This window comes from Macaca fascicularis, chromosome 11, assembly GCF_037993035.2.
Source record: "Macaca fascicularis isolate 582-1 chromosome 11, T2T-MFA8v1.1".
Classification (NCBI taxonomy): Eukaryota; Metazoa; Chordata; class Mammalia; order Primates; family Cercopithecidae; genus Macaca; species Macaca fascicularis.
In genome coordinates, this window is record NC_088385.1 from 138,453,948 (window position 1) to 138,481,923 (window position 27,976).

Below are 27,976 nucleotides of genomic sequence, written 5' to 3' on the forward strand. Positions count from 1 at the left end.
CTCCCGCCCTGGGAAGTGTGGCCTCTGTTTTTGGTGAGGTCACAGCTGCAGGGAGGGCCGGGGGGCCGGATGCTTCAGGTTGCAAACGGCTTCACTCAATGCCTCCGGCTGTGGGGCAGAGGCCAGAGCTAGAAATAGACCCACAGCGACCCCCACCCCAGCCACACAGTGCAGGCCTCCTGACCACAGGTCCTGGGCCATCTCTTCCTGCTCATGTGGGAGGAAACCCTGAGTTCGGGTGAGGCTGTTCCCCAAACAAGGCCGCCTTGTGTAGCTCTCTGAGGGCCTTTTATAATCTTCTTCCCTCCCCCAGGACAGCCCAGCTGCAGCCCCTCCTCACCAGCGACCCCGGGCCCTTCGCCTCGGGGCCAGTCAAGCAGGGAGCAGACAGCAGTGTGTGAGGAGGAGAAAAGAGCCGGACTACAGGGACGCCAGCCGCCTGCCAGCCCCTCCCCTGCAGCCTCTCCTCCCAGACACGGATGTCCCTGAGCTGCCCAGTGCAGGGAGCAGGGCCAGGTGAGGTGCAGGGGAGCCCAGGAGCTGTGGCAGGAGCAGAATGGAGGAAGCCCTGGGGGAAAGACCTGGCTCCCATCCTCCCTGTGTCCCCTCCCCTCCACACGCCTGCCCTGCCTCCCGCAATGGTGGGATGGCCTGGAAGTGCAGAACGAGGCTGGCCCTGCCTTCTCTGGGGAGCTCAGCTACTGAAGGTGCCTGAGTCTGGGTTCATCATTGCAAAGATAGAACCTGTTCTGCTGTCTTCAGGGAAGGGAAAAGGGCCTGGGGGAGATGGGGCAGTCCCCCTCACACCGTTGGTGGCAGTGTGCATAGGAGCAGTCTGTTTGGAGGACATTTTGTGTAACATTTATTCAAATCAGGAGTGCCCAGCCTAACCTAGGGGCCAGCCCTTTACTATCCTCACATGCTCACATTGGCAGGCAATACCTGGACCCTCTAACCGATCAACTGGTTCCATTGATTCACTGACTGGCCTAACGCAACAGCATGAGCAGGGCTGGGGCCACAGGGGAGGAGCAAATTTAGACAACAGTACAATTTGCCATATCCCCAGAAATTCCTTAGGACATTCTATTGTGCCTGTCCAGGCTCTAATGCTGGCCTCAGCAGCCCCCATTTCCTCCTCACATGAGGTCCTGGGCTGTTCCACTGAGCCCTCCACTTTCTGAAATGAATGGGGACACTTTCTATAGTTATTCGAATTGTGGGAAATTCGACAGTTATTCGAATTGTGGAAAAGCAGGCTCCAGAAGTCTTGGAGAGGTGACTTAGCAATCTGCAGGTGTCCACGGTGAGTCCTCCCGGGTAGGAGGGGAGAGGAGTCTCCCTAGAAGGCGAATGACGCAGCTGCCCACATGTTCTCCTGCAGGGGAACCAGACACCGTCATGACCCAGAAGGGCTGCACTTCTCCGGGGTTTGCAGAATGTGGCAGGGGTGGAAAAACTCAAAAGTCCTTAAACACAGGTAAGCAGACAGCACAGCGGTGGTGTTTCCCGCACCTTGAGTCTGTGTTTGCACGTGGGTGCACACGTGTCTATGTGTACATTTGTTTGTATCTGCTTCCTCCGTGTGTGCATGCATGTCTCTGTGCATGTATGTAGCTGCGTGTACATGTACTTGTGTCTCTGTGCACATATGTGTGCATGTGTGTCTGTGTAAATGTGTTTGTATATCTGTGCATGTGTGTGTTTGTGGTATACATGCATGCGTATATATGCATGTGTGCATGTGTGCTTGTGTGTGTCTCTGTGTGCACATTCATGTGTGTGCATGTGTGTCTGTGTAAATGTGTTTGTGTATCTGTGCATGTGCGTGTTTGTGGTATACATGCATGCGTATATATGCATGTGTGCATGTGTGCTTTGTGTGTCTCTGTGTGTACATGCATGTGTGTGCATGTGTCTGTGTGAATGTGTTTGTGGCATACATGCATGCGTATATATGCATGTGTGCATGTGTGCTTGTGTGTGTCTCTGTGTGCACATTCATGTGTGTGCATGTGTGTCTGTGTAAATGTGTTTGTGTATCTGTGCATGTGCGTGTTTGTGGTATACATGCATGCGTATATATGCATGTGTGCATGTGTGCTTGTGTGTCTCTGTGTGTGCATGCATGTGTGTGCATGTGCAGATCCATGTTTCTGTGTCTGTGTCATGCACACGTCTGTACATATGCACATGCGCATGGGTGCATTCATATGCACACGTGTCTTGTATACATGCATGTGTGCCTGTGTGTGCGTGCCTGTTGAGTCAGTTCTGTGAGTCCCCCTGAGGGCCAGGAGGCCGTGGGCAGGGCTGGTCCTGGAGAGCACTTTTTTTTTTCCCACGCACTTTGGCTTTCCCCCACCGAGCGCACCCCCGCACTTGGCTGGCTGCTTTCACCCCAGCCCTACTCCTCCTGTGCCCAAGAACCTCCTCCTCGTCTCCTCCTCAGCCACACAGCTGGTGCAGCACAGCAGACCTGCACAGAAATGCATCAGGGAGAAAATAGGAGGTGAAGTCAAACATCCCATCTGCTCCTGTCCTCGTCCTCAGGTTCACTGCCAAGTTCTGACACTGCCAACTCCCCCACACTAACCGGCCTCCCCGAATGCAAATCTCATTCCCTGCTTGCCAGCGCCCAGAGACTCTTTCTGAAGATGTTTATCTTTTCTCATTCACTCTTCAAAATCCTCAGCGTGGAGAAAACGCCTTAGAATTTCCTGAATAAAGAAACAATGGGCAGCATCCTCGTTTAGATCCTGTCGGGATTGCTGAATGGAACGCAGAGAGGAGAGGAGAGTGGAAAATAGCCCCTGGGTTTAAGGAAATGTTAAGCAGTTTTTCAAGAGCCCAGACCCTTGCAGGAGGCAGGAAAGGATATTATTTTTCAGTTTTGCATGCGCTTTTCTCTGCGAGTAGCACTTTTCTACCAGAGGCTGACATTGGAGGGACCACCTGACATCAGATTAGACATTTACAAAAGGGCGCTGCAGGCAAATGCTTCATAAACGACCTTCACCAAAGATGCATGAGAGACCCCCAGGCTCAGGGATGCTCTGGTTAAATGGAGGATGTTATGCCTGCTCTATTTATAGTGGGGCCTGCTTGGGGCTCCTTGGAGGTTGCTTCAAACCTGTGCAGGTAGATGTATTCCTGCAACAATACCTCACCTCTACTATTTTTTTTTTTTTTTAGCAAAAGATACTTACTTTCATTCAAGTTTTCATCTTTCTATTGTGGACAATTTTAAACATGTAGAAATGGAGGGAGAAGGGATGGAGAACACCCACTCACCATCAGCCGGATGCCGCAATTACCAATAACTTCCTGCACTTGCTTCTTCTCTAGATTCTTTGGAATTAATTCGAAGTACATTGCAATCACGATGGCCTTCTACTTCTAAATTCTACACTCTGCACCTCTAAAATATACAAGCATGTCCCAGGACCATCCTCAACTACTTAGGGTCCCTCGGAAAAGGGTAAGGTCAGCCAGGCTGGACACCACGCTGTGGGTGGCCTTAGGTCCTGCAGGCAACTGTGGCTGCCAGCGTCGCAGCGGCAAGGTGAGCCTGAGCAGGAGCACACAGTCCCTGCCTGTCTGTTTCTTCCTGCCCCTTGGGGTGTGGGCACCTTGCCAGCTGGGAAGCTGCAGTCTAACAGTGATCATCGTGCTCTTTGCTGCCATCATTTCTAACATCACCAGAGAATTTATGAAGTGCCAGGAATCCCTCTTATGGCTTCTCCTATATTCAACTACTGAATCCACACAAATCTGTTTTACAGATGGGCTTATGGAAGTTACAGCGATGCAAATCCAGACCGTTTGGCTTCCAAGTTCGTAGCCACCATCATCTGCTCAACTGCAGAAGCACTAGGGTGAAGCGGGCCATGCTGGGCTGGTGGGGCAGGTGGCAGTGGCCACCATGCAGGTCCCTGTGGGACTCCCCAGGGGACTTCCTGCTGCATGATTCCCACCTCATGTGTGGACCTTGGTACCAAACTTGTGCTTTGGATTTGATTCCACAAGTGAATTATTCCAGGATTCGTGTTCTGTATGTGTTCTCAGTGTAGGTTCACGAAAAACAGACCGAGAAACATTATATCAAACTGATGGCTCTGCCTAAGGCTGTAACAGGATTGATAAGGAATCAGAGACCGACCGATGGGGTTGAGGAGGATATTTATTATTTAGGTGCACTGGCCTAGTCAGATTAACACCCAAAGGACTGAGCCCTGAACAAAGAGTTAAGTTACATTTTAACCATTTCATGGGGCGGGGTGTGGAGGTTGGGGTGGCGGGATCTGTGCAGGGGGAAGCATATTACAGAAGCAAGAAACAAAGACAGTTATTTAATTGAAACATGCATTACATCATTTCTTACTTTTCAAGGAAAAACATGTTTTGTGACTTGAGTTTATCTGCCTGGGGACCTTGCAGCTGCACAGCTAGAGAAACAGGGTCTTCACAATGCCTGGGAAGGGAGGAGAGATAAGGCTCGCTAGCCACAGAAAAACAGGCAGTTAATTTTTTTTTTTTTTTTTTTTTGGAGACGGATTCTCGCTCTGTCACCCAGGCTGGAGTGCAGTGGCGCGATCTCAGCTCACTGCAAGCTCCACCTCCCAGGTTCATGCCATTCTCCTGCCTCAACCTCCTGAGTAGCTGGGACCACAGGTGCCCACCACTGCACACAGCTAATTTTTTGCATTTTTTGTAGAGACGGAGTTTCACCGTGTTAGCCAGGATGGCCTCGATCTCCTGACCTCGTGATCCGCCCGCCTCAGCCTCCCAAAGTGCTGGGATTACAGGCGTGAGCCACCGTGCCAGGCCACAGGCAGTTAATTTTTAAAGGACTCCAGCTTTTTCTCTTTCTCAGGGGGAACTGCGTTTTCTTACATTCAACTGAGTGTCTGCTTACACATTCTTAATTTCTTTTAATTCCTGTTTTAAGACCAGAAAGAAGATGTGGAATGTGGAGGGAGCTGGGATGATGGGACATGGAGTTTTGATTGACTTTTATTACCAGGAACTTCACAGTGAGAATTCCTCAGAGAGCATGGTGTGGTAATGCTGTTCATACTCAGAAGCCCACACTCAGATGCCCATGCTGGACAGGTGTTCACACACAAGGGCTCACTCTCAGGGTTCACCCCGGGCGGGTGTTCACACACAGGGGCTCACTCTCAGGGCTCACCCCGGGCGGGTGTTCACACACAGGGGCTCACTCTCAGGGCTCACCCCAGGTGGGTGTTCACACACAGGGGCTCACTCTCAGGGTTCACCCCGGGCGGGTGTTCACACACAGGGCTCACTCTCAGGGCTCACCCCGGGCAGGTGTTCACACACAGGGGCTCACTCTCAGGGCTCACCCCAGGTGGGTGTTCACACACAGGGGCTCACTCTCAGGGTTCACCCCGGGCGGGTGCTCACACACAGGGCTCACTCTCAGGGGCTCACCCCGGGCAGGTGTTCACACACAGGGCTCACTCTCAGGGGCTCACCCCAGGCAGGTGTTCACACACAGGGGCTCACTCTCAGGGGCTCACCCCGGGCAGGTGTTCACACACAGGGGCTCACTCTCAGGGGCTCACCCCGGGCAGGTGTTCACACACAGGGCTCACTCTCAGGGGCTCACCCCGGGCAGGTGTTCACACACAGGGCTCACTCTCAGGGGCTCACCCCGGGCAGGTGTTCACACACAGGGCTCACTCTCAGGGGCTCACCCCAGGAAGGTGTTCACACACAGGGCTCACTCTCAGGGGCTCACTCCGGGCAGGTGTTCACACACAGGGGCTCACTCTCAGAGGCTCAGCCTGGACACGTGTTCACACACAGGGCTCACTCTCAGGGGCTCACCCCAGGAAGGTGTTCACACACAGGGCTCACTCTCAGGGGCTCGCCCCAGGCAGGTGTTCACACACAGGGCTCACTCTCAGGGGCTCACTCCGGGCAGGTGTTCACACACAGGGCTCACTCTCAGGGGCTCACTCCGGGCAGGTGTTCACACACAGGGGCTCACTCTCAGAGGCTCAGCCCGGACACGTGTTCACACACAGGGACTCACCAGAGCCCACCTGGTGAGCACAGGGGCTCAGTTCCACACTTTTCACCAGCAGTTCCTTCCAGGCCTCAACAGCCCTGCTCAGCAGTGTGGGAAAAAGAGGGGCATTTAGAGAACAGAACTATGGGAGATGTTATGTGACACGTCCCCCCTCTTCCTCTTCCTCCTGTCGCAACATCAGGATTTCCCTGAAGAAAGGGACCTGCACTTTGCCCCAGCCACTCACATCACCAGTGAGCATGTGGGCTAGTGCTGGCCAATCAGAGTCATATACAGCCCAGCCTCATCATGGTGATTGGATAAGAGGTGGGCACATGACCAAATCAAGCCAATCATAGTCCCAAACATCCTCATCACAGTGATTGGATAACACATAACCGCCTGACCAGATCAAGCCAATCAGAGTTACACACACTCTCATCACAGTGATTGGATAAGGGGTGGGCACATGACCAAATCAAGCCAATCAGAGATGCACTTCCTCCTCCTCGCTGGGATTGGGTGTTAAGGACAGTAGATATTGATTTTTGTTTCGGAATATGATGCAAATTTTTCTTTTTAAAATTGAGTTATGTAAAATAAGGTAGTCGATGGAAAGAAAAAATTAAGTAACAGGTGATAAGCTAATACCTCAAACAGGGAGCTCTGTGAAAAGCCAGCCTTGAAGCCCTGAGTTCATCCGGCCACTAGAGCCTCCCTGTACCCCGGCTGAGCACTGGCCCTGGAGGGTGCAGGGGACGTGTCCGCGAGGCCTCCCTGCAGCTCTGCAGCAGGCTGCGGGTACCGGCCATTCTAAATGCCAAGTACGTGTCCGCCCTATGAATTATGAAGGGTGTTTACAATTCCTCCAACACAACCGAGCCGTCAATCATTTACAGCTGCACCAGTGGCTCTGCCACTCTGAGGTCGCTGGAGGAGAAGGACTGACCAAGCCTGATGGGCGAAGGAGAAGCCGCCGGAGGGGCTGGGATGGCCTGGCCGGGCCTGCTGGAGCCAGAGGGAGGCCGATTCCAGGACCAGTGTTCTTTCCGTGGAAAACACCGCATGAGCTTCCTGACATCGCCGGCCACTTCCATGAGAATGGAAGAAGGACGCACCCCGGAGGGGCAGAATTTCTTGTCCTGGAATGCCGGCGGTCAGCCCCTCACTCCCGTCTTCCCGTAGAGGAGGTTGTTTGCCTTCTCAGGCTCTTCAGGAAACAGATTCCACTCCTCACCGACAAACCAACTCCAGGTTTGGTTATCCGCGCTGCCAGGCTGCCGGGCTGTGTCTGGCCTTACCTGATGACCGGGCACCACAAGTGGGTGCTGTGCTGTGTGCTCACCAACAGCTGCGCCTCCTTCCTGGGTACATGGTGAAGCCACATTGCCCAGCCTGCCTGGCAAGGAGGCGTGGTCACCTAGCTGCGTTCTCATCAGTAGATGGGATGGAAACCATTTCTGGCCCAAGGAAGTATGATTACCGCTTTTATGATGTCTTGTCCATTCTCCTGGAAAGACACAGACATCAGTGAGATGGTGATCCACATCATGGCAGGGGCTTGGGTCTCAGAAATACACCATGGAAGAGAGTTACCTGTCTGAGAACCACTTGGATTGCCGTAAAGGCAAGACATAAACTTCTACTGAATTTGAGCCGTCACGTGTTGTATGAATGTGTGCAGTTGTTTAAAGAGAGAAACTGCTCACTGACACAGACACCATGTGTTGAGTATTTAATATGTGCAAAACATTGTGCTAAATGCTTTCATATACAGCATTGCCTAAGCCTCAAAACAACCTGCAGACCTGGAGATTATTATTTTCCCACTTCAGAGTGAAGACATTTAAATTTAGAGAGATTAAACTTGCCCTGGGTCACACACCTACTGACGAACAGAATCGGGACCCCACAGCTCAGGTTCTCAGTGCCAGCTAGAGTAACCTCAAAGCAACATGGTGAAGGAGTATTGGCCATGAAGCTATTCTTTCTCCCTGCTCCATCCAGCAGGGAAGGGGCCCCCCTGGAGCTCCACAGCAGCAAGCCCCAATAAGGTGGGCAGACAGGAAGGGAGGTCATGTGTGCCAAGCTCAGCCTGGGCTGGGGCCTGCATGTCAGGAACCTCTTTCTGCAAATGGCAGAAACCCAGCTCCCAGTGGCCAACACAGAAAAGGCCACGTATCTGCTGCTCATCGACCCCAACATTCCAAGCAAAGCTGGATCAAGGTGTTTCTTGATGACCTCGGGAATCTCCTTCTCCATCTCTGTCTGTTTTCCCTGAAGAGGAAACAAGGCAAAAGAAACTTGAGGCTCGTGTTCTGAAAGCTAGATAGTGAAGTGCCCTCTCCTCTGTAGCAATCACTGAAGACCATCCAAATCACTGAAGACCATCCAACCAATCACTGAAGACCATCCAATCACTGAAGACCATCCAATCACTGAAGACCATCCAACCAATCACTGAAGACCATCCAAATCACTGAAGACCATCCAACCAATCACTGAAGACCATCCAATCACTGAAGACCATCCAATCAATCACTGAAGACCATCCAATCACTGAAGACCATCCAAATCACTGAAGACCATCCAACCAATCACTGAAGACCATCCAAATCACTGAAGACCATCCAACCAATCACTGAAGACCATCCAATCACTGAAGACCATCCAATCACTGAAGACCATCCAATCAATCACTGAAGACCATCCAATCACTGAAGACCATCCAATCAATCACTGAAGACCATCCAATCACTGAAGACCATCCAATCAATCACTGAAGACCATCCAAATCACTGAAGACCATCCAACCAATCACTGAAGACCATCCAATCACTGAAGACCATCCAATCACTGAAGACCATCCAATCAATCACTGAAGACCATCCAATCACTGAAGACCATCCAATCAATCACTGAAGACCATCCAATCACTGAAGACCATCCAATCAATCACTGAAGACCATCCAATCACTGAAGACCATCCTCTACACTTGTCACCTTGCAGCAGCAACTCAGGGTCACTGACCTGCCCCTGCCACTGCAGCAACCACTTGGGGTGACTCACCTGCCCCTGCCACTGCAGCAACCACTCGGGGTGACTCACCTGCCCCTGGCCACTGCAGCAACCACTCGGGGTGACTCACCTGCCCCTGGCCACTGCAGCAACCACTCGGGGTGACTCACCTGCCCCTGCCACTGCAGCAACCACTCAGGGTGACTCACTTGTAAATGCTGCTGCCTAAGCAATAAGGGTGCAGGAGGCAGCAGCTGGAAGGGAAATGCACAGAGAAACGCTGGGGGGTTCCAGATGGGACAAGTGATCAGCTGACAGCCCTCCAACCACAATGTGCAGTTTCCAAGCCACAACCCCTGTCCCCATCCTGCCCCTGCTGAGGAGTCTGAGAGCTTAGTCCTTGGGGTCACCCTGTTCATCCCTGCATATGTGCAGATCTGCTCTCAAACTCCTGAAGTGCTGGAATTCTATGCAAGTTCAGAATCTCAATGATGTGTGACCTCAACCCTATAAGCCTCAGGTAAGGCTTCTTCCTTTGTCTGAACTCACAATAGCCACTGAACGGGGAGATTGGGTGACTTCATTCAACATTTGGTTATTAAGCACCCCCATATACCAGGCTCTGTCCTGGGTGCTTGGGACACAGCCCCAGGAAAGCCATGGCTCTGCTCTCATGGAACTTATGTTCTGGTCCAGTGGAGAGACTTGCAAGTGTGTGAGAAAATGAATAGCATAATCCTTGGTTGTCAAAAGGGCCGTCGATGAAACAGAACGGACCATGTGACAGTGTGGCTAGGGAGAGGTCATTATGAGCTGAGGTAGCCAGGAAAGATCTCCTGGAGGGTGTGACATTGGCACCAACAAGGAGCCAATAGCATGCAAACTGGGGCAGGTACATACTAGGCAGGGGCATCACCAGGGAAAGGTCATGCAGCAGAAACCAGTGTGGCCCCGTGAAGAGCAGAAAGGAGGCTGAGGGCAAGGAGAGGAGGCCAGAGCTGCAGGAGGTCAGCAGGGGCCAGGCCCCGTGTGCCTTACAGGCAGGGAAAAGGGCCTAGCTTTTGCTAAGTGCCCTGGCCACTAGTAATGTGGGGAGGCAAGACAGTGTGCAACATGCTCCGCCCACAAGAGGCCTCCTAGGCTGCACTGCAGAGAGAGGTGGGAATGGAAGGAAATGAGTTTGCAGTCTATGGCATTGGTCCAAGCAGGAAATGACTGTAGCTCAGACTACAGCGGTGGCAGTGGAGATGGACGGGGGGACATTTTTTCCAGATGTGTCTTGGAGCTGGAGATGACAGGATTTGCAAATGGTTTGGCTCTGGGGAGAGACACACACAGAGAGAGAGAAAGAATTGGTCTTCTGATATTATCTGCAGAGGAGGAAACAGGTTTAGGGGAGATGCAGGTAGGTTGATGAAGAACCACTGGTATTGGTTTTTATGCACGTTTGGAAGCCTTGGGAAGGCCTGCGTATTCTCTGGAAATGAATTGCTCATGATTCCAGTTAGTTATCCACAAAATAATGCAAGGTTTACAATAAATTGTATTTCCCAGCTACTGGGAAACTAAGCTGGTAGGAATGAAGGGAGCCCACACCTGACGCGGGGCAGAAACACACATTCCATCGTTCTGAGCTGAAAGGGAGCAGCCTGGGCAGAGCACATCGTCGGGGAGCGGCCTCTGTTCCCTGCTGTGCCGGGCCAGGGTGACTGGCAGTTGATAAACAGCCCCGCTCCTAACAGAGAGCCCCGGAGCGGGAGCCGGCACGGTCGACGTGCCATTTATCTTAAAGCTTTCATGGAGGGAAAAATATGTTTTAAAAGCTGCCGGGAAAAGGACAATTATTAATGCAACTCTTCTATCAATGTCTTCTCTCATTTGCCAGGCTGGGAGATGCTGACATACAAGAGTGAGGCCAGGCGGACTTTGGAAGGGGTGGAGAAGGTGGCCAGGAACATAGTGTCCTCCCTTGGCTGTCACTGGTCCGCAGGCCGTGGACGCCCTCTTTGAGGACAGCTTTGGAAGTAAGGGCCGCTGCGAGCTTCATCCACCTGATGTCTGGGGAAGCCCGGGACTGGCTTTGCAGGAGCCCACACTCGTGACACAGAGGGGCCTTCTCTGCAGCTCTCTGCTGCACGTCTGTCACAGAGCAGCCGCGCTCCCATCTCTGGTGCAGATGGCTCCACCTGCAGTCCCAGGCAATAGCACAGACCTCAGGACTGCATGGGGCAGCTTCTCCTGGGAGGCCCAGGTCAGCAGTGGACACACGGCTCTCCAGACCAAGTCACTGACGCTGTGAGGGTGATGTCCTCACTCAGGCTGGTGACAGCATGGACAGCTGCTCCACATGGAGGGATGCAGGCCCAGCTTGTCCCTGAAATCCAAACCCAGCAGGCCCAGGGCTGCCATCAGGGACGCTGATTCTAAGGTGGAGGGAGGTTTCCAGGAACCGGGAGGTCCATCTGGGGAAAGAAGCGAAGGCCACCCAGAATGACGGAAAACCACAGAGCACAGGGAGCTGCAGGCATGGGGAGAGCGGGCCCAGACGGGCACAGGACAGAGGACGCGGGAAGGGGAAATGGTCAGCACTGCTGATCCCAGCGAAGGTCTTGAAAACTGACTTCATCAATTTATGGAGAATTGGGGTTGAATTAATGATAACAAAGCAGTTCTTTTAAGCTACTGATTTGAGGGAAAAGTGAAATATCCAGGTGAGGAAAGTGCCGTGGTCTCCGTCAGCTTCACGGTGAACGGGGCTCAGGTGGGCTCGGTGATGTCAGCAGCCAGTCTCGATTTGAGGGAAACAAATTCCTGGTAAAACACAAACTACAGGGGTGGACGGGGGTGCCTGTGGGCGGAGCAGGCGGAGGAGAAGCAGGTCCCAACCTCCCCTGTCGAAGGTGGTGCCTCTCGTGGAAGCATCAGGAAGTGGAAGCACAGGCGTCTCATTTGGAGATGGGAAGACAGACAACACGAGAGATGACTAAAAGAATGAAAGGTGGTCTCTGGGGAGGGACAGTGGAGGAAAGAGGGAGAATATAATTTTCGTAGCTATGGAACTCATTAAATTGGGTGCAAATACCATTTCTTTTTGAAAAGTAGAAAAAAAAATATTAAAAGAACCAGTCAGTGAGAACTGTGGTGACCAGCCGGCGTGACTGGAGGAAGAGATTATAATTCATTCACTCCCCTTGACCCCTCCTCTCCACCACAGTCTCTCTGGGCTGGGGCCGAAATTCCCAGATTACAGCTGTGGAATGCATCTGCTTCCTCCTGTACTGCTCCTGCGCATATAATTTAAATTGCCCCTGATGAGGTCTACTGCTTCAGAGTAACATCCAATCATTCCAGATACTTTGAGCATCTAGAAGCCTATGACAGCTGGAGAATCTAATCTTGAAGCAATAAATGAGATAAAGCTTGGGTGAGACAAACACCATAGGCCACCTCTTCACCTCCATTATTCATGAAACTATCTCATTATAACTGTGGGTTGCCATGGTGACAGGCAGTGAAGAGACAATTCTAAAAAGTTTGGAGAAGATATTTTATAACTAAGGGCTTTTGGCTGCAAGCGACTAAAACCTGATTCTTGATGGCTTAAACTGAAAGTTGTTTTGTTGTAATTGTTTGCCAGCATTGCGGGGAAGGCCTCAGGAGTGCTAACAGCCAGCACCAGGGCCCAGCAGTGTCATCAAGACCTCAGTCTCTGCCCTGGGGGCTCTGCCTTCTGCTCTGCTGCAGTCATTGCTGGGCTCCACGTGGCATCCCCTGAAAGCCCCAGGCTCAAATCACCCTTAATATTAGCAGGCCCAGACTCTAAACAAATAATGGCCAACCGCTGAAAACAATACCACCAAGGCAAAATACTGTCAAGAGGGGCTGGATAAAGTCTGTGGGGCACAAGGGAGGCATCCAAGAAGGACATCTAAATGAAGACCTGAAGAATAAATATGAACTGTACCAAAAATGGGCACAGGAGAGCACTCCAGGTCAAGGGAATTATAGACACATAAGATATACGTCTGGAGGATCCTGAACCATTTGAATAACTGATTCCAGGTCCTTAGTAGGAAATATTCAAGATACACCTGGGTGATATGGTATGGCCCTGTGTTCCCACCCAAATCTCATGTTGAATTGTTAATCCCTAGTGTTGGAGGTGGGGCCTGGTGGGAGGTTATTGGATCACGGAGGTGGTTTCTAATGGTTTCGCACCTTCCCCCTAGTGCTGTCTTGTGATAAAGTTCTCATGAGATCTGGTTGTTTGAAAAGCGTGTAACACCTCCCCCTTTGCTCTCTCTCTCTCTCTCTCCTGCTGGCCATGTGAAAACTGTGCCTGTTTCCCATTCGCCTCCTGCCATGAGTGTAAGTTTCCTACGGCCTCCCTAGAAGCAGAAGCCTGTATAGCCTGCAGAACCATGAGACAATTAAATCTCTTTCCTTTATAAATTACCGAGCATCAGGTATGTCTTTATAGCAGTGTGAGAATGGACTAGTACACTGGGCCATCTCGGTGTCTCACAGATCAAAGATGCTGCCATGGACTCATGAAGTGGTGTCGCCCAGACACAGGAGCCAGCCTGATGCTCTTGCTGAACAGGGATGTGTTAACACAACTCAACAAGAATAATGACTGCAATGGATTAGAAGACTCAGGGTACATCAAAAGCCATGACACAGAGTCAGAAATGAATATGTGGCCATTATTACCTACCTTACAGAAATAAAAGGATTATAAGAGAATACTATGAGCAATTGTATGCCAACAAATTCAGAAGTTTAGGTGAAACAAATTCCTGGTAAAACACAAACTACAATAACTGACTCAAGGAGAAATAGAAATTTGAACAGACTTATAAAAAAGAAAGAGACTGAATTATAATCAGAACCTCCCACCAAAGAAGACTAGAGGACAAGGCGGCTTTGCTGGTAAACAGCACAAACATTTAAACAAACACCCAAAATTATCAAACTCTTCCAAAAAAAAAAAAAAAAAAGAGAGGAAGAAATACTTCCTAACTTATTTTATGAGACCAGCATTATCCTGATACCAAAGGCAGACATCACAAGAAAAAATTACAGATTAGTATCCCTTATGATTATTAAATCCTTGACAAAATACTAGAAAATGTAATACAGCAGCATGGTAAAATAATTATACAACATAACCAACCAAGTGGGATTTATCCCAGGAACACAAGGATGGTTAAACATACAACAATTATTTAATGTAACACACAAAATTAGTAGAATTAAGGAAAATATTACAATTGTCTCAATTAATGTAGAAAAAGCATTTGACAAAACTCAACAGCCTCTTATGATTTAAAAAACAAAAGCCAACCAAACAAAAAACCAACTCGACAAACAAGAAATGGAAGGCAACTTATTCAACATAACAAAAAGCATTTAGGAAAAACTTACTGCTAACGTTGCACTCAATGTGGAAGGACTGAAGCCTTCCCAGCTAAATTCAAGAACAAAGCATGCCCACTTTTGCCACCTCCATTCAACATTGTGCTGAAATTTCTAATCATAACAATTAATCAAGAAAACAAAATAAAAGACATACAAATTGGAAATGAAGATGTAGAACTATATTCCTAGATGACTTGATCTTGTACATAGAAAATCCTAAAGAATTCACACACAAAAAAACTACTAAACATAATAGAATTTAATACAGTTGCAAGATACAAAATCAACACACAAAACTCCGTTGTATTCTTACACACTAGCAATGAAAAATCCTAAAATGAAATTAAGAAAACAATTCAATTCACAATGACACTAAAAAGAATAAAATAACTAGGAATAAATTTAATTGAGGAGGTGTAAGATTTGCACTCTGAAAAAAAAAACATTAATGAGAGAAATTAAAGAAGACCTAAATAAATGGAAACACACCCTGTGTTAATGTCTTAGAAGATTTAATATTGTTAAGACATCAAAACTTCGCAAAGCAATCTACAGATTCTGAGCTATTTCTGAATCACAATCTCAGTGGATTTTTTTCTTTTTTTCTCTTTTTTTCCTTTTTTTGTAGAAATGGCAAATCAGATATTAGAATTCATATGAATTGCAAGTTATGGCAAATAACTAAAATAATCTTTAAAACTAACCAGTTTGGAGGACTCACTTTTTTTTTCATTTCAAAACATATTACCGTGCTGCAGTCATCAAAACAGTGTGGTTCTGGCATAAGGATAGACTGATGCAATAGAGAGTCCAGAAACAGGCCTGTGCATCCACAGTCAAATGACTGACAAGGGTGCAAAGAGGATTCAACAGGGTGAGAATAATCTCTTCAACAAATGTTGCTGGGAAAACAAGATAATCACCTGCAAAGAATGAGATTAGACCTATCCCACTCCATATACAAAAATTAACACAAAGTGGATCAAAGACCTAAATGTAAGAACTAAAAGTATAAAACTCTTAGAAGAAAGGGGTAATGACTTCATGACTTTGGATTTGGTAATGGACTTTTAGCTTTGACACCAATTGCATAAGCAACAAAAGAAAAAAATAGATAAAGTTGACTTTAGCAAAATTAAACTTTTGTGTATCAAAGAACACTGTCAACAAAATGAAAAGGCAACCTACAGAATAAGAGAAAATATTTCTGGTTTATGTAACTGCTAAGGACCTAGAAGTCAAAATGTACAAAGAACTGATACAACCTAATAACAAAAAGACAACCCAATTAAAATAGAATTTAAAAACAGGCAAACAACTTGGATATTTCTCCAAAGAAGATATATAGATGGCTGGCAAGCACATGAAAAGATGATTATAACATCTGGGGTCATTAGGGAAATGCAAATCAAAACCTCAGTGAGGAAGCACATCACACCCCGTAGGATGGTAACATAGCAGTAATAATAATAGCGACAAAGGTAAGAAGTGGGTCAGGATGTGGGGGAAGCAGAATTCTCATGCATCACCGTATGTACAATGTGTATGTAAAATGGCCCTGTGGAAAATGGTTCAGCACTTCCTCAAAAATTTAAACATGGAATTACCATCTGAACCAGAAATTCCACCCCTAAGTCTATACCCAAAAGAACAGATACTTGTAGATGAATGTTCCTAACAGCACTATTCACAACAGCCAGAAGTTGGAAACGGCACAAATGGCCAATCAATGAATAAACAAAATGTGGTCTGTCCATGCAATGGAACATTTTTCAGCTTTAACAAGGAATGAAGCACTCACACATGTGACAGCATGGATGGGCCTTCAGAATATCCCTACGTGAAAGAAGCCAGGAACAAAAGATCATATATTGCATGATTTCATTTATGTTAAAAATATCCAGAATAGTTAAATCCAGAGACAGCAGATAAGTGGCTGCCATGGGCTGTGGAGGAGGGAGGACAAAAGGAATGAAAGTGTTTTGGAGGTGACTGTCGCACAACAGTGTGAATGTACTGAATGGCACTGAATTGCACACTTTAAAAGGGTTAATTTTATGTTATGTGAGATTCACTTCAATTAAAAACAAGCTATGAGTAAAAGAATGTGTATAAGGGGTGGTACAGACGAGATATATACAATAAAACTTATTGCACGCTTCTGGAGGTTGCTAGGATGCCAGTCCATTATGCTGAAAATTGATAAATAAAGTGGAAAACTAAGCATTTATCCTGGCTTCCTGGTATTAATTGTATTTCATGATAAATCATAGCCTTAGTGGATAACGGATGGCTCTTCTAAACAGAAGCACTCAAGCAAATAATTTCAGGAGGAGGAAGAGAATTAGAAGTTCCAACATCTTATTAAAAATTGACTAGGTTAATGTCATCAATAGATGGTAAAACTCTTAAGTGGAAGATTGATAGAGAAACTTGCAATGAATCATTGTTGCCATCTGAATTCACTGATGGGTCTCAGCATCATAAAAGGTGAGGTTTAATCATTATGTGTCTCCTGATATGCTGCAGTACAAAGAATACAGCTTCACCTACCACGTATCCGTGCACAGAGCAAACCTGGATCTCATCAGCTCTGGCATTTAATTTCAAGCCTGCAGCAATGTGTGAGGCAGGGAAACAAGTTAAACAGCCCCGGAAGCCATCGGGCAGATCCTAATGTGAACATCTAATGGGACTTGCTTTCCTCAAAAAGCCAGCATGAGGTAGGAGACCTGTGAAATGGAGCTGGAGGTGGGGGCAGAAAGAGACAATTCTAGATTTCAAGAGACTTAACAGATAGAGCTTTCTGACACGACATATAGAATTTGCTTGGATCTGGATTCAAATAAATCAGCTACTAAAATTCAGTTTTTTCCATAATCAAGATATTACCGGAAAGGGCCCCTGATGCAGACCCCAAGAGAGGGTTCTCGGACCTCACACAAGAAAGAATTCCAGGCAAGTTCATAGAGTAAAATGAAAGCAAGTTTATGAGCGAAGTAAAGAAACAAAAGAATGGCTACTCCATAGACCGAGCAGCACCAAGGGCTGCTAGTTGCCTATTTTTGTGGTTATTTCTTCATTATATGCTAAACAAGGGATGGATTATTCATGAGTTTTCTGGGAAAGGGATGGGGATTTCCCAGAACTGAGGGTTTCTCCCCCTTTTAGACCATATAGGGTAATGTTGCATTTGTAAACTGTCATGACGCTGGTGGGAATGACGTTTAGCACCTGATGTATTATATTTAGCATTTAACAAGCAGTGAGGACCACCAGAGGTCACTTTCATCGCCATCTTGGATTTGGTGAGTTCTGGCTGGCTTCTTTACCACATCCTGTTTTATCAGCAGGGCCTTTTTGACCTGTATCTTGTGATACCAATTCTGTCCACCTCCTGTCTCATCCTGTGACTAAGAATGCATAGCTTCCTGGAAATGTGGCCCAGAGGGTCTCAGCCTCATTTTATTCAGTCCCTGTTCAAGATGGAGTCGCTCTGTTTCAAACACCTCCGGCAAAGGGAATTTGAGTATAGACTAAGTGTTTGTCTTAGTCAGTTCAAGCTGCTGTAACAAAATGCCTTAGACAGGGTGGCTTATAAACATTTATTTCTCACAATCTAGTGAGTCCAAAATCAAGGCTCCTGCAGATTCAGCATCTCACAAGGCACACTTCTTGGTTCGTAGATGGTGGTCTTCTTGCTGCATCCTCACATGGTGGAAGCAGCGAGGCAGCTCTCTGGAGCCCATGTATACGGGCACTAATCCATTCATGAGGGCTCCATCCTCAGGACCTAATCACCTCCCAAAGGCCTCCCCTCCTAATCCATTATGTGGTGATTAGGTTTCGACATACGCATTTTGTGGGGACACAAACCCTGAGCCCACTGCAGTGTTTGATTAAATGAAGGAGTTGTTTGTTTTGCAAAGCATGAGTGTCGAACGGTAGTCATGGAAGAAGAGATTCCCTACTTGGATGACTATTGAAGGATTTAGGAATGTGAGGACATGGGGTGTGCAATTTGCTTTAAAGCACTCAACCGTGCTGCAAGCCTCCCTTTCCCTCCATATACATCTCTTTCAGTGCTCTCTACCCAGTCCTGTGCCTGGAGGCTGACCCTAATATCCAGTAGTAAAGGGACTCTGTGTCCTCTGGAGACCTTTGGCTTAACCAGAGATGAGGGGCTGTGCTCAGAACACCTGCTCCCCTACCCCTGCTCGGTGAGCTACAGTTCTTTTCTGGCAGCCCCTCATGCAGAGCCAGCTGCTGCCCCGCTGGGTGAGTAACCACCCGCCCCGGCCATGGAGACACAGTGATCTTAGCTACACTGCTGAGACCCTGCTAAGATCCCAGCCCTGAAATGCTGCACTGGCCCTGCAGACTTCCTCCACCCACCCACGCCTGTGGGAGCCATTCCTGCATACACCTCTTCCCTGTCCCATTTAGAGTCACTTGTTACCTGTGGGACTCTGACTCTGGGGGAGGTAAAATGTTTGTGGTTGTTGATGTCGGGCAATGGGTATGTGAGAGTTTTATGTATCCTCTACCTTTCTGTACATTTTTGAAATTTTTCATAAGCAGACAGCAAACATAAATATATACACACAGTCACTCTATTTTTCCATTATTAACATTATAAATTTATGTTTAAAGGTACACATGAGATGTTTTAGAAGGATACACACCAGATTCCAACTGTAGCTACCTCCAGACAATGAGACTAGGAGGGAGCAGAGCAGGAGGGAGCGGAGCGAGCTGGGAGGTGTCCTTGAACTGGCATGTGAACTGTCCTCCCTTCCTCCTCATGACCTCTCCCTCCTCATGATCTCAGGGCTTCCACTTATTTAAAATCACTCATTTAAATGAGTGAACGTCCACTCATGCAAAATCACAGCTCAACATCACTCCCTCTGGGGAAGCTTAAACAGGGAGTGCGGTGGGCACCTGCACAGGCCACCACTGCTCATACACTTCATCTTCACAACATTTATCTCAGCGGTCATTTACTTTAATCTCTGTGAAAATTTGAGAATTCTCAGGGGGTGATTCTCCACTGTTCTCTGTGGGATTTTCTGTTCCCAGGGCTAGTTTTATACCTATCCATGTGATAATTTGCGGATGCCTCCTAGCTATGAGCTCTAAGGAAGCAGAATTTTTCATTACATTCCCAGCCTTGATCACAGGGCCCGGCAAATGGCCGGTCCTCAAATACACAGGTTTTGGCAAATTCTTTGAAATTTCTACTAGAATGTATTCATTTTTCTGCCACTTAAAATAATGTTTAAGTTATTGCTTTAATTTTGTTGTAAATTTTGTTTGATTTTGAGGAAAGTGTAGAAAAATAATCTAAAATCTTGAAGGAAAGAAAGAACTTAGGTGTAATGTCCATGGAAAATAAGCGAAAGATAGGTTATGGAATTGCACAGATTTTAAAGTCTCTGAATGCAGAATGCATCATCATGACTTTGTAAGGCAAGTGAGTTGGAGGAAAGCATTTGAAGACATGACAAACAACAAGTTTGTATCCTTAATATGTAAAAAGCATATTCAAATCAATATGAAAAAAGATATCTGTATACAAAGGATTGGCACGAATAAAAAGTTCAAGAAAGAAGACACACAAAAACAATAGAGCCGCAATGGAAGCAACATCATTAATTATCCAAGATACGCAAACAAAATGAAAATAATTCATGTTCATTGGGTCAGAAAAGACTGAAACTAACTGCAATAGCTGATGCCAATGAGGGTCTGGGGGATGGAGTCTCAGGACCCCTCTGGGGGCTGGTAAGTGTCCACTGTTCGAAGCTTCTGGGGGCAGTTTGGTGAAATGTGCCAAAAGGCTTTCATATTTGGAGATGTTTGCTCCATGAAGAAATGCCCTACAAGGACAGACTCACAGGACCTGTGACTAGGGCCACGCCCCCGAAGCATGCAGGGCTTAGCTGCTCCCACTAAGATCGCCAGCCCTGAGTCACTCCCTCTGCGCACTGCCCCTACCCTCGCATCCCTGTGGGAGCTGTCCCTGCCTCCACCTCTCCCCCACTCCCTGATCAGGGACATTTGATCAGCACTGTTCGAAGCTTTATGCTGGAGGAGCAGTGACAACAGACCCAGCCCCTTTACAGGGCCAGGGGTGGGAACCTACACAGTGAAATGCCACACAGTAGGTCCACAGTCACTGCGAAAATGCGCACACCACAATGTTAAGTAATTTTAAAGAGGACCTTTTGTGTATTAGGATCCATTTTGTTTCAAAATACAAACATGGCATTAATATGTAGGAAATGTCAAAGCTGTAAAACCATGAACGGAATGCCTGAAGTGTGGGGCATGGAGGGACACGCTGACCTGAACACGCCTTCCACTTCATGGGAATGCCTTCGCGCTGCTTCCTTTCTTGCTTTTCTTTCACAGGAAGCTTGTGTCACTTTCACAACCAGCGAAGCCATGTGTAGGTTCCGTGTCGAGGAAGAGAACCCCCCTACTCCTGGATGGCAGGTGTCCCTCTCAGCTGAGCAGGGCTGTCTAGGACCATGACATCCACCTGGGCTCTCCTGGCCCCCAGAGAAGAGCAGTCCAGCGCATGTGCTGGCTGCACCACAATGTCTCCTATGAACAAGGCCCACAGGCAGTGGCTGGCTGGGCAGACGCCCCTGCCCTGAGCTGGAGTCTCCCCAGGTGGCTGCTTCTTTCCCACCCGGAGGGTCACAGCCCAGCCCAAGCCCCAAGGGAATGGAGCAGCTGCCTGCACCAAGCTTCCCTCCTCTGGAGAAGGCGCCTCCTCTTCTCCCTCACGTGCTCCCTGATGGCCACCATCCTCCTTGACATAGTTCCCAGGACCAGCCTCTCCCGGGGTCAACTACTCCCAGTACCCCAGTCATCACCATCTGTGACACTTCAGCCCTGGCTGACCCCCGCCAGCCCCAGGACAGGCCACAGCTCTCAAGCCACGTCCCAGACATGAGAAACAGGGAAGGGGGAGCTGCCTGACCTTGGGCTGGGTTCAAAAGCAGAGTCAGCCCAGGCACAGAGGCTGTTTGTTTGAGTGAATTGAGTGGGAGGCTGTTTTCTCGTGGGGATGGGGAGGGTTCAGAGGCTTGTGGTATCTTTGTTTTCATTCCAGGCTCCATCCGTCGGGGCCCTGGCAGGAACCAGAGTTCACTCAACCCTTCACAGAAGGGTGCCTTGCAGAGGCGCTGGCTAGGCAAGCAAATGTGGTGTGGAACCCACCTCTGGCCTGAGGAGCAGGGCAGGAGCCATGCTGCGGGGTCCCAGGGAGGCCATGCGGGGCGCTCCACAGAAGCTGGGCCTGGAGACTGGGGGTCCCAGGGAGGCCATGTGGGGCGCTCCACAGAAGCTGGGCCTGGAGACTGGGGGTCCCAGGGAGGCCATGTGGGGCGCTCCACAGAAGCTGGGCCTGGAGACTGAGGGTCCCAGCTCTTGCCAGCAGTACAGCCCCATGCAGGGAGCGCATGAGGAATAAACGCCCTGACCTCAGCCTCTTTCTCCAACCCGCTCTGTGCCCCAGGGGAGACTCCACTGGGAGCCCAGCTTTAAAACAGCAGGGAAGGGAGCCTGGACAGATGGAGGGCCCCAGTCATCTTAGGGCGGGTGGAGTGGGGTCGGGGGAGCCGGACAGGGCCTGGAGGGCAGCGGGTCCCACTGAGGGCCACCTGCAGACTTCAGGGGCCTCAACTGGGAATGCGGCGCCAAGATGCTCTTGAACAAATGGAAGTTTTGGCAACTCTGGACCCTGGTGGTGATTGGCTGGAACCACAGAGCTGTGACCCACAGCTCCTGTTCACGCTGGCTCTGATGGCCACTGGGCTCCCTCACTTGGTCTGCGGCCTGCCCTCTGCCTCCGAGTCTGCCACTCCCCATCCAGCCTCTGTCATTTGCACCCTGTTGATGAACTGCCCAGCACGGAGGTGGAAAATGATAATCTCTGCCTCCTCAAACAGCTCGGGTTCCACTAAGCCCAGTAATAAGGAGGAAATGCAAAATGCATCTGCCGCAGGAAACCAATAAACGCCGAGGCTCAGAGCCTTTGGCAGGGAAGAGCACAAAAATGCCAAATACAATTTTTTTCTATTAACATTATATCCACAGGCTCTTGTCAAGGAAATATCAGATCCCAAATCGAGCAATTACGAGAGCTCACTGTCTGAGTGAGACGCCGCTGGCAGAGGAATTTAGTTTTGGAAAGTGTCCTATCTCAAGCCATGGGTCTGGCCTGCTTTCTGGGTCAGGAGGCCAGCCCACCAGGGAGAGACTGCTCTGGGCCATGCGTCCCTGTGGCAGAGGCGACCCCCCGGCCAGGCAGAGGACCCAGAGAGGTTGGAGGCTCAGCCCTCAAGGTTCCCAAGTGTGAGGCCTTTGAGGTTGGGGCTGGCGATGAGGCTGGGGAGACACAGAGCAGCAAAAGCCTGGGGTCCTGTGTGCAGCGTGGACAGCAAGACGTGGCCACTGATGGAACACAGAGGGGACAGGCCCTGGAGTGACAGCATGGCCTGTCAGGGCACATGGGGCCTAGGCTGCCACCAGCAAGTGTGCAAAGAAGGAAAAGGTGCCCTCTCAGGACTGTTGAAATGGGAAGGTGCCCACCCCTTCTAGGGGAGGACCTGGAAGAGGCCCTTCCTGAACTCAGCCAGGGTCACAGCAGGCACCCTGGGAGCTGGTGGTGGCTAGACCAGACCCTCACCACAGCCAGGAGCCCTGGGGTGCAACTGCTGGCAGCTGGACCCACCTCACCCCTGGTGCGTGTCCCAAGGGCCTGCCTGCAGGGTCCCTCATTAAGGCCCTGGCCCAGGTGGTGACAGATGGGAACAGAGGAAGGGGCATGGACAGGACTCTGGACTCGGAGCACCCACCTGGCTGCTCAGGGGACAGGGAGGCTGGCGGCCACCACACAGGGGGTACCTGGACATTTGCTCTGAGAAGTGGACTCACTGCTGAGGGTCTCCTGGCCAGGGAAGATGCCTGCAGGGCCCATGGCAGTGCAGGAAGGATCTGGGGGCTCAGTGGAGCCAGTGTGAGAAGCAGGGAGGTGTCCACGAGCTGACAGCCCCTTCCTCAATCCCACATCTCTGGGTGAGCAGTGGGCCCCTGTCTTTGTCCTCTCCATGGATGGCCCAGATCCTGAGATCCTGGGAAGGGTCAGGCTCCCCCGGACCCCAGAGGCAGTCCTGCCAGGCTCCGGAGTCCCAGCACAGTGCAAGCCATCCGGTGACCCCAGGTCCTCCGAAGACACCTGCTCTCCATTTGTGGTCTCCTCCTCTCCTCACCTGATTCCCTCCAGGACTCCTTCCCTCAGCCTGGAACCCACCTCACCGGAGCCCCAGCTCCTGCCCTCCCCAGCACTGTCCTGGAGTGTCCTGGCCTCTCTCTAGTGGGGCTGGGCCTGGAGCTGAGTTCTTCTTTCCAGGGCACTCACCTTGGCAGGCCTGGACGGAATGAGTTGGGGCAGCACCTGCAGGATTTCTGTTCTAACAACATGCCCCGGGCAGTTCTCCTGGGCCTGAGTTCGGTAGAATTGGCCCCTCCGCCCAGGAACCTGTGTGGAAACTGAAAACGTGGCTGGGAGGGGAGGTGGAGGTTCAGCCCCATGTTCCCATCTTGGCTAAACGTTGGAGCAGATGCACTCGCAGGCTCCAAATGTGCACATACACAAGGGTTTGGGGAACTTTTGCAACGCCGCCTAGACAACTCGCCTGGACATCAGCAAGTGAGTTGTTTGTTTGAATGGAACCGGCTGTCTTTGGGGCTCTGGAATCACTTGCAGAATGCACGGTGCCCTCTCTCTACTCCCTGCCTCCCTTTGACCATTGATTTGTCCAATGGATGCCGGCATCAAACCAGCAGGAAAACAAAATGCCAGCGTCCGTGACAAGGACCTGGGTTGTTGGCCACGGAAGCCTAGTCACAGCGGGGAGCCTCCCTTGGCTCACAGGTCTCCTTCGCCGTAAGCAGTGAGAACCGGGGCCCTTCAGAGGGAAGCAGACAGTCGGGCTCCAATGCGGCCCCAGAAGGGTGTGGCCCACCCCAAAAAAAACAGTGTTGGGGAGGTCTCCTTACCTCAAGCGAAGCCCCCTTGGGCCCCTAGCCAACCTGGGGTTCCAGGAATAGATGAGGGAGGAGGAACCCCCATGCAGGAGGTGACTTCCTGAACAAAGCGACCTCCCAAGACTCTTAGAATCTGATAACCCTTCACTCTTTCTTCTGGGGGAGAAGAGTCTCTTCTGGCCAGGCCAAGGCAACCATGAGTTTGATGAGCTGTTGAATTTCCTACTAGAAATTAACAGCCCGGAGTCCTGCTTCTATGGCAGGGTCAGGCAGGGTCAGGTAGTGCTCGCGGCACGGACTTGGGAGTGAGAGGGATAGTGTCGGGGTTTACGGAGCGTGGGGTGCAGGGAGCTGATTATTCACTCTGTGTCTCCATTTTGTTTTTTGCAGAATGAGCTTTGGTGTGGATTTAACCTGAACAGGGCAGGCACAGAGTGTATGCTCTGTGTGAGTTGACATTCTGCATTTTCATCCTCCAGACATGGAACGCATAGAATCTCCTTTATAAATGCGTCAATCATTTCTGCCCAGAATCTCTTCCTGTTCCTAATCACTTGGCCTGAGGCTCCACTCTTGACCCCAGAACTGTACAGGGTTCCCTCAGGCAGCAGGCTCCATAAAGAAAAAACTTTACTGTTTTGTTTTTTTTTTAATGGAGTGAGTCACATCCTTTTCAGAAGTGGCATTCTAACGTTAGTACATAGGGTGAAGTCACAAATAGCAGAATGACTGACGGCGACACCTTCGTAGCCCTTGAAATACAGTGACGAACACAGCACCCCTCCCTGGACCCACGGGCGGTGCTTCCTGCAGCCAGGACCAGGTTCCTGTGTCTCCAGCTGAGCCCCAGGCCAGGGACTGGGCCTGAATTTAGGGCCGTGTTGCATGAAAAGCGTGGGTCTCTCTGTGGCACAAACATTCATCTTGGCTCCCTGGAGGAATGAAGGGAGATCCTAAGTGGCAGGCAGTGACCACTAACCAGGGACCACAACTTCACTGTCAGGGTCTGCTGGAGCCACGGCCTCATTAGTGTCCTAGGCGACTCATCTCTGTGGCATAAAGGCCAACTAAGTTGGTGCAGAAGGAAAATAAATCACTGCACGCACAGTGAAGTTCTGTTGGACGTTGAGAGGGTCGTGGCAACAGCTCTCCTGCGCACTTACCTGTGAGCAGCAGCCCTGTGGAGCGCAGCAGCACTAGTGTGTTCTCACGAACCTCCTGTCCCAATAGAACAGATACTGTTGCAGGCGTGGTCTAGTGGAGAGACAGAACTCACTCAAGACGTTTCACGGGGAGGTTATGTAATGCAGAGAACTGGCGGAAGAATTCAGAAGCCAAACCCGGGGGCGGACAGCAGCCCCGAATTTAGCAACAGCAGGAAGCCAGCACGCCGCTCTTTGTCTTGGGTTGAAGGGAGAAAGACGGAGGCAAAGCTGGGACTTCAGTAACGGCAGGTGCTCCCGGAGAAGCCAGACACACTGGAGGGGGCGAGACAGAAAAGCACCAGGCTGTGGCCTCCCCACCTCTCCCTCTCGCGGTGTCCTGCTGAGGCCTCCCATTGGCCACGGATGCTGTGGGTGGGCCTGTTCAGGTTCTTGACATCAGTGCAAGAAATAATTTAGGAGCAAGTCCAAAGTAAGACTGGGCAAAGGAGTTTATTGCAAAGCGAAAGTGCGCTCCAATAGCTGGGTCAGAGAAGGCTGCCCTGGAATGAGATGGTGAGACGGGCACTGGGAAATTCCTTTGATGGGAGTCTCACGTGATTATTCCTGAAGGAGCGGGAACTAAGCATGTTGTAGGTGGGATCCTGGGCCTGCAGATGCCATCACTGTCCATGCTGGTACATACATTGCATGTCTCATTAGCATTTTAAATCTCCGCCCAGGCATGTGCTTTTCACTATTGCAGTGAGCAAAGTTCAACATAAGGACATGGTTCTTGGCTCGGCCTTTGGGACTTTTCCTCCAACAGTCACTCCTCCTTCAGCAAGGAAGTTGCCCACTGCTGGTGACCACAGATGTCTGTCCCAGCCCCTTTCTGGAGCATCGGTTACTGACTGGGGCCCCTGTGCTAACCTGTTGGCCCCCTTTGGCTTGCTCTTAGCCGTCTGCAGGTAATCATGCCTGTTCCCTCGGTAACTGCCTGCTTGAGAACTGCCCAGAAATGGAGGACAAGGAGGCCAGGGAGCACAGCACCCCTGGGAAGCAAAGAAGAGCAAAGCAAGGTCAGCGATTGGGCCCAAAGGCAAAAGCAAGTGAGCCGCATGTCCACACATCTTTGAGGTTCCTGGAAAGTCGGTTTAAATGTTTGCTGTTCTTAATATATTGTGGGGCTTGGGGGCCAATTTTTTTTATCATGGTAAAATACACATAACATAAAATGGACTATCTTAACCATTTTCAAGTGTACAGTTTGATGATACTAAGTACACTGTTTTTGCTGTGCAACCATCACCACCATCCATCTCTCCATCCATCCATTCCCTCCATCCATCAATCCATTCCTCCCTCCATCCATCCCTCCATCAATCCATCCCTCCATCAATCCCTCCATCCATGAATCCATCCATCCATCAATCCCTCCATCCATCTCTCTATCCCTCTATCAATCCATCCATCCCTCCATCCATCTCTCCATCCATCCCTCCATTCACCATCCCTCCCTCCCTCCATCCATCCATCCATCCCTTTATCTATCCTTCCATCCATCCCTCCATCCATCTCGCCATCAATTCATCCATCCATCCATCCATCCATCCCTCTATCCACTCATCAATCCCTCCTTCCATCCTGTGAGTGGGATCCCACTGCACCTGCCTCACCTCCTCCAGGTGCATCACACTGTGGCATGTGTTGGAACTTCCTCCCTTCTTAGGCGACTGATAACGGGGGCAGCAGGAGGGGCTCACCTCTGTCCTTCTGAAATGTGTTTTCTACGTCCTTTATCGTTTTTCTGGTCCCTCCTTTTCTGCATTGTCTTCTTTTGTGTTTAGTCGATTTTTTGTAGTGAAATGTTTAAATTCCTCTCTCATTTCCTTTTGCATATACCCTGCAGTTATTCTCTTTGTGACTGATAGAATAAAGTTGCTACACTCTAACATGAATTTATCCCGGTTAAATGTCAATAACACAAAACCTTCCACTCCTTCACATCTCCATTCCCACTTCCTTCAGTTGTTGATGTCACGGAAATATATCTTTATATGTCATGTGTCTAAAAACAGAAACAAATAATATTTAAATGTATCTGCCTCTTAAACTATGTAGAAAATAAAATGTGGAAACACAAAACAAAGTTATAATAATACTGACAACTTTTGTACAACACCTGTTTACTATTCAATTGGGTTGTCTATTTCTTACTGACTTACAGACTTTAAAAAATACATTCTGGGTATGAGTCCTTTGCCAGTTACGTGTGTATAAATAGCT

General features: G+C 49.5%; 1 long non-coding RNA gene across 1 annotated transcript; it reads left to right on the forward strand.

Annotated features, from left to right (window-relative positions):
• The first annotated feature begins 366 nt into the window (after window positions 1–366).
• Window positions 367–27,839, forward strand: LOC135966362 (uncharacterized). Its single transcript, XR_010579666.2, has 3 exons — window positions 367–516; window positions 1,385–1,480; window positions 24,936–27,839. It is a non-coding gene; the product is annotated as an uncharacterized lncRNA (long non-coding RNA).
• The last annotated feature ends 137 nt before the right edge of the window (window positions 27,840–27,976 follow it).